This window comes from Lycorma delicatula, chromosome 1 (assembly GCF_047948215.1).
Source record: "Lycorma delicatula isolate Av1 chromosome 1, ASM4794821v1, whole genome shotgun sequence".
Classification (NCBI taxonomy): Eukaryota; Metazoa; Arthropoda; class Insecta; order Hemiptera; family Fulgoridae; genus Lycorma; species Lycorma delicatula.
In genome coordinates this window covers 258,487,141-258,502,255 of record NC_134455.1, presented here as the reverse complement: position 1 = coordinate 258,502,255, position 15,115 = coordinate 258,487,141, and the positions used below count along the sequence as shown (strand labels likewise).

At 25.3% G+C, this 15,115-nt stretch overlaps 1 protein-coding gene across 2 annotated transcripts in view; it reads left to right on the top strand.

Moving 5' to 3' along the window:
- LOC142318298 (uncharacterized) overlaps positions 1 to 3,876 on the top strand; it is an 85,728-nt gene extending 81,852 nt beyond the window's left edge. For both annotated transcript variants that reach the window (XM_075354870.1, XM_075354869.1), the window contains one exon: positions 2,595 to 3,876. The gene's annotated coding sequence lies outside the window, so the exon portion shown is untranslated. The remainder of the gene's footprint in view (positions 1 to 2,594) is intronic.
- Positions 3,877 to 15,115: the final 11,239 nt, after the last annotated feature.

The following is a 15,115-nucleotide window of genomic DNA, read 5'->3' as shown; positions in this document are numbered from 1 at the left end:
CCTATCGCCGTTACTTTTTAATCTTTACATGGAACTAGCAGTTAATGATGTTAAAGAACAATTTAGATTCGGAGTAACAGTACAAGGTGAAAAGATAAAGATGCTACGATTTGCTGATGATATAGTGATTCTAGCCGAGAGTAAAAAGGATTTAGAAGAAACAATGAACGGCATAGATGAAGTCCTACGCAAAAACTATCGGATGAAAATAAACAAGAACAAAACATAAGTAATGAAATGTAGTAGAAATAACAAAGATGGACCACTGAATGTGAAAATAGGAGGAGAAAAGATTATGGAGGTAGAAGAATTTTGTTATTTGGGAAGTAAAATTACTAAAGATGGATGAAGCAGGAGCGATATAAAGTGCCGAATAGCACAAGCTAAACGAGCCTTCAGTAAGAAATATAATTTGTTTACATCAAAAATGAATTTAAATGACAGGAAAAGATTTTTGAAAGTGTATGTTTGGAGTGTCGCTTTATATGGAAGTGAAACTTGGACAATCGGAGTATCTGAGAAGAAAAGATTAGAAGCTTTTGAAATGTGGTGCTATAGGAGAATGTTAAAAATCAGATGGGTGGATAAAGTGACAAATGAAGAGGTATTGCGGCAAATAGATGAAGAAAGTAGCATTTGGAAAAATATAGTTAAAAGAAGAGACAGACTTATAGGCCACATACTAAGGCATCCTGGAATAGTCGCTTTAATATTGGAAGGACAGGTAGAAGGGAAAAATTGTGTAGGCAGGCCACGTTTGGAGTATGTAAAACAAATTGTTGGGGATGTAGGATGTAGAGGGTATACTGAAATGAAACGACTAGCACTAGATAGGGAATCTTGGAGAGCTGCATCAAACCAGTCAAATGACTGAAGACAAAAAAAAAAAAAAAAAAAAAAATCTGTTTCCTGTTTTCAATAAATTGAGGTACCTGGAAGGACATTTGCTTGATTGTTTTTATCTGTTCATTTACGATTGTATTATTGTTGCTTTTTAATTTGAAGATTTCTAGATTTTCTAAATTGTTATTTAATAGTTTCGTCAAATTTCAGGCATACAAATGAAAGTGAGAACTGGCATGATTTCTTGTTACCTTCTTCTTAGAGCTAACTTAGACATATAAGTCAGGATACTGAACCTGATGTTATGCAGGTAACATTCAGTTGTTTAAGAGATATCTTGTCTTAATTATGCTGTTCATCACATGAATTGGCTGATAGTTTTCTCTTTTTCACCTTCAAAGAAAGTGACTGTGATTTGTGCCTGTATAATGTTTAAATCTCTTGACCTGAACATTTTTTTTTCTAAATGAAAAAAAAATATCTGGGTTGGAATAATTTTCTTAACATTTAACCCAGTATGAAGGTTGTAAATCTTTTATTTGTCAACACAAAGTATAAATTTAAAATTCTTTGAATATTTTTAATTATTTTTTTTAATGCTATAACTTTGTCATTGTTTTTGACCTGGAGTTGTTACTTTTCCATCATTATTAACTTCTCATCATCAACTTCTCTGTTCTTATTAAAATATCTGTTTTAGTCATTTTTTTGGGCAATTTGTAGTTTGATTAGTTTGATGTTCTTTTTGTTTTTTTCAGCATAAACTCTTTAACTTCAACAAATTTATTACATTCTAACTTATTTGCTTTATAGATTACAGCATAGTTTTTGTTTATAGTTTTTATTATATACATTCCTCTACACTAAATTAGAATCTTTTTATTATTAATTTATTTCTTCTCTTTACAAGTTTCTTTCACATATTTTTGTTTTCTATTAACCTTAAGATATTTCACTAATTTCAAACTATCAACCCACCTAAGTTTTAGCATTTCCTACAACTTTGCACTTCAAAACCCTGTAATATTTTTGTTTTTAACTTTCCTACTGTCTGTGTTTCTCTGTCATAACGTACTACAACAGAGACCAAATATGTTTCACCCAACTATGTTTAAGAATTTTTTGTAATTTCTCAATCTATTTTATACTGTATGTTTTTTTTACTAAAAAGAAGTATGCTTGCGTTTAAACAATTTCTTAAATGAATGTAAAACTCAAAAAAATCACTGAAAAAAAAAATGTAATTAAGTTATTTCTTTTTATTACCTGTCAGTTTAATTATTACTAATATGGAAAGAAAGAATGGTTTTCACAGTTAAAAACAAAATTTTAATTTCATATTTAAACAAACATCGATCAAGCAAAGATGGTGATTTAAACAAAACTGAATTAATTAAATATGTTTTGGTGTTTTACATGAGGTCATCAAATTTTTATTTAAAATCTCTCATGTTTTCTTTTTACTGTTGTTATAGTTAATATTCTAGAATTGTACCTTAGTGTTTTGAATAAAAATTTTGCATTTTGAAAATGAGTAAAACACAAATAATAATACAAATTTAAGTAAAAATTCTTTATTTTGTGTACCATTTAGTGTTAAGTTTTGTACTAGAATCTGGAAAAATACATTATTTAAATATTTTGTTACAAGTGTTTATTATTATTTATATACATTATTCCAAAACATTATTTATTAATTAAACTTATAGTTATGTTTTGATAGAATCCAATGTTTTATAATTTTGTTTCAGGTTTATAATGGCAAATGTACTTTTTTATCGCTTTCCATCAAAGTAAAATGTCCTCCAATGTTTCTTAAACTATATGTTTGTTCAGTAATGTGGTTTGCAGTTATCAGTGTTAGCTATTTATCTTGGAAACCGATATTCACCTCCTAAGTCCATTTTGTGAGTTGTGATATTAATAAATAAAACACCTATATTAATGTGTAGAATGCATTTAATGTAAATGGCATTTATTTTAGATCTGTTCACTGTTACTGTTTCTTTCTTTGTATCACTTGTTAAGTTAAATTGCAATTTGTAGGACTTTACTTGCTGACATTGGATAAAGGATTATTCAGTTTCTTCAACAGATATTACAGTATGATAGTTAAATAATTTTCTGGAATTATTTTCAGTTGTCTTTTAACTTAAAATTGAAATTACATTACAATTTTGATTCTGAGTAAATATGAACTAAAAAAAAAAAAATCTAGATGCTAGATGCTTCAAAGAAGTGTAAGAAGACTAAAAAAAAAAAAAAAAAACAAAAAACTTAGAAGTAATATCCAGTGCTTCCAAAATATTTTGTCTACTGAGTGGAGTCAGTGCGTATGATGCATGCTTTTCTTGCCAAAAAGGCTACATTAATTTGTTCTTTTAATTTTCACTATATGTACCAGTCTTAGTCATGAAGATAGTTAAAAATCTCTGTAATGATCTTTTTCATTTCTAGAATTTTTTATTTTACTTGAAAATTTAAACCTAAAATATGTGATAATTCTTTTGAAATAACTTTTAAGTTATGTTTCCTTTTCATTACTTGCCTTATTTTCTGTATTGTTATTATTATTATCATCATAGACTTCACTTTTTTTTGAGACTAACATTTTTGTATATATCAAGTTTGCAATATACATACAGCAAGGAATTGTCAGTAAACTTAGTAATACAAAACTCTGTTTACATGACTATTTGTTTCAAATTTAATGGAGATCTACTAGTACTTTGTATTTAAAAAAAATCTTTGTAATTAAGAACATTACAAGGTAGCCTTACAACTATAGATTTCTGGTTTATATTTAATACCATTGGTATTAAAATTGATGTTAGATATAAACAACAATATTTTTGGTTTAACTTTTTTGTTGTTAACTTATTTATTTATTAAAGGTTTTGTTCTTTGTAATCTGATGTTTTTAAATTTCTTTGTTGATTGTTTTAAAAAATTCAGAAAAAATAAAATATTTTATAATTTTATTCAGATAAATATACTTAAATTTAATTATCATTGCACACAGAAAGGCCAGAAGTTGCCCTGAATTGTTGAAAAGTTTTGAAAATACGTGTGTTTACTTCTTTTAATTTTGATGTGTATACATTCATAAAGGATCATTCAAATACCCTGCGTGTAACACTATCCAAGTAAATAACTGTTTTGAATTTTTTTACGTAAGAATGAACATTATCAATTTTATTGAGAAAATAAAACATTTTTTCTCTAATTTGATTAAATTTGTTTTTCTATTTATTAAATATAAAATTATATTATACATAAATTATAACATTTATTCAGATTTTGTAATCTGGAATGAATTCATCATTCCAAATTTATTCTATAAAGTAATATCTCATTGAAATTAACTGAACTCATTTTATTAATAAAAATAAAATGAACAAAATAAATCTATATTAAGATGCTAATGATAGAATATTATCTTAATGTGTTTTCAGTGGATCCACCTCTGTCAGTGGGTTAATCTTTTAAACAAGAGATTTAAATATTAAAGGAAGAATGTCTTTCTTCAATCAGACAGATTTAAACTGTTTGCTCGTGCTCAATAGAAAAGATTTCTTTATTATGCAGCAGCAGTCTTTAATTCAGTTATCATTTTTAAATTTAATGTATTCATTTAAAAAAATTACTTTTATTTAAATGCAAGTATAGTAGTTTATGTAAAGTATTTCCAATTTTTTATTTATTTTTGTTATTAAAATTTTTTATTTTTGATAGGATTAGTTAATTTTTTGTTCTTGTTTCAAGAAAATGAATATGATAAAAAACTCTTCCTTAAAAAAATAATGATTAGATTTTTTTATTTGGTTTTGCATAATTTTGGGTTTTTACTGTGACTGTCAAAAATCTATCTTTTCTAAATTATGTTATTAAGAATATTTATTATAATAGATATTTAATTAATTTATGAATATGTAATTATAAGCTGTTAAGAAGTTATACACGTGTTTGTTATTTATGAAATTGCAAATCAAAGCAGATATCTTACTAATGGTAAAACATATTAACAGCTTCATTCAGACTTGTGCCGCAATGGAATGTGTTTGCTAGTGACTGTTGTCATAAGTTCTATGACTAGTCTTAACTGTTTGGTGTATATATTATATGTATAATTAAGTATGTTTCTATTTTGGTTTGCATTTTTGTTACTTAGTACTGCAGATTTTTAAAAACTTTTAAAATGCTTAAATTTCTGTATTGTTTTTTACATATCTTATCTGAGCGTTGGCTGTTATGAAGCATGTTACCCTGCATAAAAAAATACCTGTTGTAATATAAACCTGTGGTTTGTTTATATTATTTGAATAAAACATATCAAGTTTTATCTGTATATTGTCATTGATCTGTGAGTGAATTATGTATTTTTAATATTTGACTTGTAGCTTGTTAAATTTGTACATTATTTGTTAAATAATGTTACATACAGATAATCAGGATTGAAGATGCTTATTCAGCATCAAGTATAAAGTTTAATGTTGCTTGTTTGACAGAAAGGGTAATGTTTAACAAGGATAAAGAAAATAAATTATAAAAATATAACAAAAAAAAAAATTTCTGGTAGTGTTTTACATTTATTACTGATGATCAGTTTATGTTCTTTTAAATTTTATGTATTTGTGATGTGCTGTGATGTAATTCAGCTTCTATCTATTGTGTGATCTTATTTTGAAAAATTATTTATATTTTTTATTTTGTTGAGGAATCATTTTTAAAAGGAGATTTAAAAAAAAATTAACCTGTGATACTCTTAAAACCTTTGTAATATTAACACTAAAGCTTTTCCCTTGTCTAAGCAGGTGGTTTTCCTTTACGAGTTGTAATCAGTGATAATTTGGTATGTCTTGAACAAAAGATAAAAAGGGCATTCTTAATTGGAAAATATATTTCAAAACTAATATTAAACATCTTTTTGTTTTTAGTATATATCTTGATGGTTGAATCAGCATGTATTGGTTTTTGTCACATTTTATTAATGCATGAAATCATAATTTGTAACTTCATCTACCTGTTACAATAATCTTGCTCTAATGTTTTGTTTGATGTATTTAATTTAATGTACAATATTGATATAGTTGAAAATCATAGTATATTTCTATTTACCAGATGTAAATGTTTTTTAATAAAAGTTAGCTGTACTTGCTTATTAATTAAAGTAATGAGGAAAAGCTTTTAAAATGTATTTTTACATAATATAAAATTATCAAAATTACTTGTTTATAGGTAGCAATAATATGTTATTGGTTTTTTTTAGATGCTTAATACTGTTAAACTGGATTATACTGTTAGGTGATAAAAACAATTTTAAGCAGGAAAATTCTATCAGAGGACGTTTTTTGGTAGTTTTTCATTCCATTGTGTATATTACTATAAAATTCATCTAGAAATGATAAAAAAATAGTTACAGTTAATTAATGTAGCTATTTTGTAGTGTATTTAACTCAACCTGTTGTAAAATTAATGTGTTTATAATTGTATTGTTTGTAATAAACTTCTTGTCTTCTTTCTTGTCTACTTCCACACACGTAATGAAAGAAATCTATTGTATGATTTAAAAATTTAAATGCTAATGAATATTAAATTAATTGACTGATTAATTTTTTTGTATAAAACTAGTAAATTTTACAAAACTTAATTAATTTTGGTTTTACTTATTAAATGAGAATGCATAATTTTAATTATATTTTAAAGAAAGATTTAGGATCTTCTTTAGAAGATCCTGTTTTTTATCGAATTTGTATGAAACATGAACTAAATGGACCATTTGTGTAAATATGTATGTCTCTGAATGTATACTGTATTAAAACTTAAATGAGAATGTCTTTTTTCATGAAAAAAATTTCTTTACTACTTTTTTGAAAAAAGTAGTAAAGAAATGCTAAGCACAATACTAATTTTTATTTATAGTTAATGCTCACTTGCGTTTGTGAATGTGTTGCCTGTGAACATGCTTGAAGAAATGTTTTTTTAGTTTAAAACCTGTAAATTCTTTATCAGTGAATTTGAATTTCTGTACTGTCTAGCTGTAGGTGTATAATATACAGATTGTATGAGGTCTGATAGTAATATTTGTCAACTGCTGCAATGAAATTTCTACATACCTCATTACTGAATATCACTGTACTGTGAAAGTATTCCTTTAGTAAGTGAGGCATTGGTACAAAAAACTGTACCTGCCACTGGATATTTTTGGAAATGATTTCGTGCTTCCTTCCTTATTACGATTGATGCCAAAATTTATACAGTGTGTTGTCCTTTAACATTAGGAACAGAAAAAATCACTGAGAGCTATATCCAGTAAACAGGATAGGAGTTCCTGAGTTCTACTGCAATAATATTTTTTCTCATTAAAACTTATCTGTGACTGTTTTGTATGAGTAGGTGCTAAGAAACAGCAGACCAAGTCCCTTATTATTAAAAAATAAGTAGAATTATTATCTTAACTTTTGATTTTGAGTGGTTATTTGGCCTTGGGAAATTAGCAGTTTAACTTATTTTTTACCCACATTATGCCATTATTGTCTTTTGTGCTTCATGATAAGGAATTTTGTCCGTCATATTTCTTGTTCAGAAGATCTAGAAAAATCTTTTGCTCATCAGTGATCTGTTTTAGTACCATCTTTGACCACAACTTCCGTGTGTCTTCATTTAGTCATTTATTAACTGTCTGTTATGATGTTCACTTTTACGCTCCTGACATTCATTCAGTAATTTGCATGCATAGTTTGACAAACTTATATTAGTTTTCTCATTAATTCTTTCTTATTGTCTTCCTTGATGTTTATTAACAGTGAACTTTCTCTTTACTTAGTGAAATATTTTATGTACTTCTTAATTGATAACGCTCCATCGTGTTATCCTTATATTCTTATTGTTATATCTCTCATTTCCTTTCCATGTTTACCGAATTCAAGCTGTGACATTCAGTCACAAAATAAGGATATTACTCAGGAAGTCTACAAGATTTATAATAATATAGGTGTGAAACTTCAGTATGATGACATAATCAAAGGAGTAGATGTTTCTATATGTTGCTACCACATGCATGTGGTGATCATTTCACAAAATTTATCTTATATGTACAGTATACCTAAACAAAACTTTATTTTTTAGTAATAACATATAATTAAAAATAAAAGTAGATTATGCTGATCAATAGCTAAAATAGTTATTCTGAACAACAGAACTGCGGTTCATATACAAATAAATAAAATTTAAGATTTGAATTCTTAGATTGATAATGCACAAAGGTCTTCAGGATCCAACCAGAAGTAATTTTTGGAAGTTTTGGGCTGTGTTTTAGCTAGATCAATTCCCTGTTTGTAAAATATATTTTTTTTTTAATTGAGAATAATTATTCTGATCTGTACTGTGCTTTCTGGTCTACTGTGATTTTTTTCCAAGGAACATTACAACTTTTTAACGTTCTTCCATTATGCTTATTGTTGTTTAAATGAATAAAATAATCATTACACTGTAGAGTTATAAATTTAAAAGAAAAATTTACCTTTTTAAAAAATAAAATGTTTAATATCAGTCTTACCAGCAAGTCTCCATTACAAACTTATTTATAAAATTTTGATATTTAAAAATAGTGTTACCAAGATACATTTAGTAATAATGTCATGTGAGATGGTCAGTATTGAAATGAATGCTATTAAAAAAATTGTGTGCTAATAAGTGAATCCTAATAAAATATTACAATTTTAATTCTGTTAAACTATTATACATTTTGTTTTATTGACATTATTTAGTATCTGGTATTTTGTTATTAATAAGTACAATTATTTTTTCTCTTACTGTTCCAGTTCTGTATTTCTGATTGCCACAATTTTCAAGTTTTTCCTATGCATGTTATTTCTGTTTTTTTTTTTGTTTTTTTTTTAAGATTCACTTTTATGATAAACATTTAAAATGCATTTTAAATATATGTTATAAAAAATACTTAAAAGAAATGTTGGTTTTTCTGCATAAGCTTGCAGTAGCATTTTATGTTGTATATTTGAATGAAATTAATGTGTGTTTATATATTTCTTATTAAATTTATATTATACCTTAGATTTATATCAATACCGTTATTTAGTAAAGAGCATATATTTTCTTTTGTTGTATATACTTTATTGAATTGCATGTCATTAAATCAATGAACCAATTAAATAAAGTATACTCATCATTGTTGGAATTTAAATTTGTGAATTCTTAATTTATTTTATTAATGTTTGGTTTTTATATTAATAATATATTAAAATGTGTAGTGTATGTATGTTTTTCATTTATAAAAAGAGTAATTACAGTGATAATTAAAAAAATAATGTAATAATAATTTTTTTTATACCATTAGTGAAGCTCTTGACAACTTTAAGCATATCTGTGTACTGTATTAACTGCTCTAGAACTTGTTTATAATGATTTAAATAGATTAAATCATTTAATTCAAATTAGACTATGGAACAGCACAATGGTTATATTAATTTTGATATACTATAAGAATTTAGTGAAAATGAAAGAAGTTTAGAATTTTGTGAGGTTTTCACGAGTACCTGCTAAAGTTGTCAAAACATTATTTTTCTGAAATAATCTTAATATTTCTTCTGTCTCTGCATTTGTTTGTGTATTGAACATTCAAATACAATAAAGTGAATTGTACTTCAATTTTAAACGGTGTAATAAATATTAATAATGAGGTTTTACTTCTAAATAATTTATTCAGTATTTGATGTTTTGAGGATTATTTGATATTTTGTGAATACGTGATTTAAATCACATAAATCTATTTATTTATAAATTTGATATACAGAAAAAACAAAACAAAACTTTATAATTATTTATCTGTAAGTGTAAAACCTACAGGAATATAACCATTACTAAAAATTGGTAATTACTTTCTATATTTTAAATACAATAGGTAAATGAAGAATATTATGTTTTGGAAATTATTTTTATTTTATAAATTTTGGATTCTAATTGTTTTCATAAATGTAAAATTGTGGATTTACGTGTATTTTTTATCAGTTGTTCAAATGTAGTCGTAGAACAGCTTTTTAAAATTTATTTTCAAATTATAATTTTTACATTCATGTGAAGAATAATATAAGAAAAATAAAGAAATAATATATTATTATTATCTTATATTATATATATATATATATTATAAAATTATTAATTATTATTATAATATTAATAATTATAGTTATACATAATTATATAAAAATATATTATAATTATATATGTTAATATATAATTATTGCATAAAGAACACACTTTTATATATAAAGATTATCTAGAAAGTAAATTCTGTCAGGTTATTAAAAAATCATCAAATTATATTTTTATAAAATTTTACCAATTTAATTTTCATCATAGCTTCCAGTATTATTCAGTGACTTATTAAAGCAAGACTTTCTGTATCAGTAATACCTCTTATCTTTTATACAAAAGTGACCATTTTTTTTATTGTAAAATTTTCCTAGTAATTCAGGGCAGGTTTATTTTAAATTATAAATTTACAAACTAAAATAATAATATAATGCCATAAAAAATGTAAAAAAAAAATTATTGTGATATAGTGTTTTGTAAGTATTTTCTAAATATAACATTTTTATTATTAATGATTGTGAGGTTGTCATAAAATGTTTGTGTTTTGATTGATTTTCAGTAGTTGGCTGACATTGAGAACATTTGATTCTCTATCATACATGGTCAAGTCTCAGAATCTCTACAGACATTTTTATTTTACTTTCTCCATTTTATAATAAAATAAACATTGCTTTTATTGTTGTTTAAATAAGTTCTTTATAAACTAATGTAGAAAGAAATAAGCTTGATTTGATATGTTTTACATCTTTTTACCATGGTTTATTGAGAAGTTATTGTAGTCTGTGTTCAGGTGCACTGTTTAATTTGCTGGGTTATAGAAATTGACAATTTTTACTTGAGGCGTTGATATCATGCATCGGAGAAATGAGATGGTGTAATTCAAAGAAATAAAATGCATGCAATATTATCAGTCATGTGATTAGTAAAATCATTACATGATTAGTAAAATCATCATCACTATTACGTTTTTGAGAAAAAAAATTTTTGTTACATGTAACTAATAATATGATGAATGCAAAAAAGGTGCTATAACGAAGTAGTCGTAAATTATTTGCTTATAAAATGTTAAAACAACAATTTATCTTTTCTGAAATTATTTGCTGATATAATGACTAGTATGAATGTGTAGAATTATTCATTATTGTCATTTTGCGTTGATGGTGTTTTTTTTTTGTATGGTGTAAGAAACTTTCCTCATTCTTCTAAAATATTTTTTAAAATTTTGCAATTTTTATTGTTTATTGTTATGCTGTGTAATTAGCAGATACCTGAACCTTCTCTTCCCATGAATAAGATCAATTAACTTCCTTAACCACAAATTATTTGTTATATCTTATCCATACACTTTTATTTTTTTATAAAAAAGTGTTTGTTTACTACTATATAATCTTAGAGAAAGTTTCTTCATTTATTTTTTCTTTTAATTTGATTTTTTGGATTACTTCTCACACTTCCATTTTGTTATCTGTGTTAAGAAATTATAAATTTAACCTAATTATCATTTTATTTTTTTGTGACCAGAAATTTTCCTTCATATGTTTTATCAAAAAATAATGTAATTATTTTCTATATTGACATTTTTCAGATGTTTTCTTTATTAAAAATGTGTTCAATGTTACTACTGTTAAACTTTCATCATGTAAGGACTAAGTAATTTTTATTTACCCAAGTGTAAAATTGAATCTCATAATACTTTTTTTGAAGGCTTAATTATATTGTATTGTATTGTAATAACATTTTTTTATATTTGCCTAAAATTAATTCCTGAATCTATTACTAATGATTTTAAGTAATTTGTGATATGTGTATTTAGATAGTATTAAAAGCAATTGTGTTTCTAGCTTGTTTCCCTGTGATAAAGAATATTAGTCAGTAATTTATTTATTAAGTTATTTTTTCATTAGTACTAATAATAATATAAAGCTAGTTCTTTTTAGTATGATTATTTATTTTTAGAAAACATATAAAGGCAAATAAGAAAAGATATTGATATTTTGTGAATTAGGTTCTGTGTTTCACTAAAATTGAGTTTATTTCTCTTTTTGATGTATTAATATTTGAATAACCTACTAATGATAAATAATAATTGGAATTGTTGACAACTCACTTTTTTAATTTTTACATATTTTGAACTGCCATATTAGGTCATTCTTGGTAGTTTATGAATTAGTCAGCTATCTGATTTCTGATTGTACTAGTTGTGAGTATGATTTTCAGTATAGGTCTGCAATTATTTTTATCCCTCATTCACATAAAAAAAGTAACATTAATTGTGTATCAGTCTCATGAGTACCACTTTATTAAGTGGTACTCATGAAACTGATGCCGTAATTAAAATATTTAAACATTTATAATTCATACACGTAAGTAAATAATTTAGATGAACATTTTGTTATGCATTGTATAGATCATGTCAGTAACTGTAGGTGAGCTATTTCACTTGCATAATAGGAATGCTCATAACAAAAGAGAACTACTCTTCAGCATTCTTTTGGAAAAATAAGGGGAAAATATGAAAAATTATAAATCAAAATGTCATTACAAAGTACAAAAAACTGATTGAAAGTGAATAACTTGAGGAATTATTTTGATGTGGTATGGTACTTTGTTAGACTTGTATGGAATGCAAAACACATAACAAATAATTAGTTAAGGTGAGTTGTTCATGATTCTTGTTACTTTTTGTATTATTATGAGTTATTAACTAATAATTAAAACAAACTATTAACCATAAATCAAAAATATTAATTTGTATCTAATTTAGATTTATTTTTTCAAAAAGGATTAATTTTAAAATACATGTAATAAAAATTGCATTATATTAGATTATTTTAGTTTGAAGAAAAATTTTGTTTATTCTAAACATTTTTTTTTAAGCTGTAATAAAAAATTATTTATTGTATATTTCTTTATTAAAAAAATATAGATATATGCTTTTCTGAATATCTAGTACTTTTATTAACCAAGTTAAAAAAAGGAGGTTCCCAATTTGATCCATACATATACTTCTTAAATGTCCGATCACTTTATCTTAAGAGTACTTTGTAAGAGCTGATACTCCTCACTGCTTTGCATTATTTGGCCTAAGTGCTGTTCTGACACATGGTTCCATGGCTTCTTGGCACATGGTGGTCCATGGTAACTGGGCAATTTAGCCAGTTTAAACAAAATTTCTACTTATCATAATTATAAAATTTCCATACTTGAGTTTTATCACTTGAAAGAAAAAGACATTCAGATTTGTTCTATGTAAAACAACAAAGACAAATGTGACGTCCCAGAGTTTAGGTGTCATGTTAAAATTTCCCTTTCAAATGCAAAAAAAAAAAAAAATAGCTGCAACTTAAGCACTTAATATTTTTGTATTATATGTGTTTTAAGTTATTTATACTGCATATAATATATTTTTAGAAACACAAAACATATTCATACATATATACATACATATATACATACATACATACATACATACATACATACTTACATATATACATATATACATATATACATACATACATACATACTTAGAGTAAAAAGTTACATACTTGAAAGAAAAACATTTTTTAGTAAAATCCACAAAACCAAGAAACAAAACCAGAATCCATCTGATGTTTTACTTCTAGTGAATACTACTGTTTCACACACTTGTGGTTATTTACACTTCAGAACTAGTTGCAGATTATGAGAATGTACTATCCAGTAGATAGCGTAAACAACTTGATTGATATACGAATTCAGTAAGAAACACTGAACATCAGAATTCAAACTATGAATTCATAAAATTTATACTCTTGATCTGCCTTTTAAAAAAATAAGCACGCTGAGATTAATGTTGTTTGGGAGAAATATTTATGTTTATTTAATGATCTGTGATACTGTGTACTCAAATTTTTATCCGTGAAGGTCTCATACAGTCTTCCCTTTTTGTTTTCAATCGTGTTTGGGCCCAGTCATAGGATGTTTTGTTCCTTTGTTTTGGGATACCTTAGCTTTGAATATGGAATAGATTCATTAATTGGATCTGTTACTCCAGTGAATCTAGCCTGTTGTGATGTGAATGTTTTTTGTTGAAAAGATTACTCTCCATTCCAGGAAGTGAACTCAGGTCCTTGTTTGATAACTAACACAGCCATTATACTTCCTTCAATTAACCAGGTGGTTGATATGTTCTGCTGTCTTTTTGGAGTTTGATTAAACTGACTATTCATTTTGTACATCTGCTTTTATTATAGTTATTAAAGGGGAAAAAATTATGCATACAAAATATAGAAAACTGCAGTAGTTTTTAAGTTCACCATCTTATTTCTAGATTTAAAAGAAAAAATTAAATGGACCTTAACAGAACTTTAATCAATTTTTACCTGTCTACCTGTCTAATTTTTGCCTGTCTAATAATGTTGATGCTTTTAAAAATTGAATGGCTCATGAGATGCTTATTTCAGTTATATAAAACTATGTAAAATGTAAAGAGAATGAAAATACATTTGAATACACTGCAAGCGGTTTAAAGTAACTTTCTGGTTTTATTTGGTAGTTTAATTCAATGATAGTTTTTAAGACCTTCTTTGAGACTAATGAGTATGTTTTCATTAGTTTATTAAAAGTTATGTTTCCATTTTTCCTTATGGTCTTAGGAGGAAAACCCCAAAATAATAACAGCAGAATTCGTAATCAGTAAGTAAAAATATATTTCAAAATTTAATTTATGCAAGTCATAAATCGTAGAACATTATAGTAGTTAAGATGTTTTTTTTTATAAAATCCATATTAGCTACTTAAACAGATTTTGCAGGCAGTAATATTACAATGTATCTATGTATTGGGTTATTATTATTATTATTATTATTCCAGTTTTTTGGTGTAGTATGAAACTGTTTATCAAATAAAGGGAATTGACGTTAATTGGATATCAATTTCACATATGTGAATGTTTGGTCTATTTACGAAGTCATAAATGTATAATAAACTTGTTGTTTTAATAAAAGTTTACCTAAACTCTCAATAATCACTTATTAGTATACAAATTAGAGTATTCCCTTTTACTTTCTGCAGCAAAGAGTAGTTACATTTGTTCTGTATAAATACACATATTTTTTAATCATATATAAATATAATATAAATAATTTTTGATGTTGAAAGAGTTATTCAGAAATAATATATA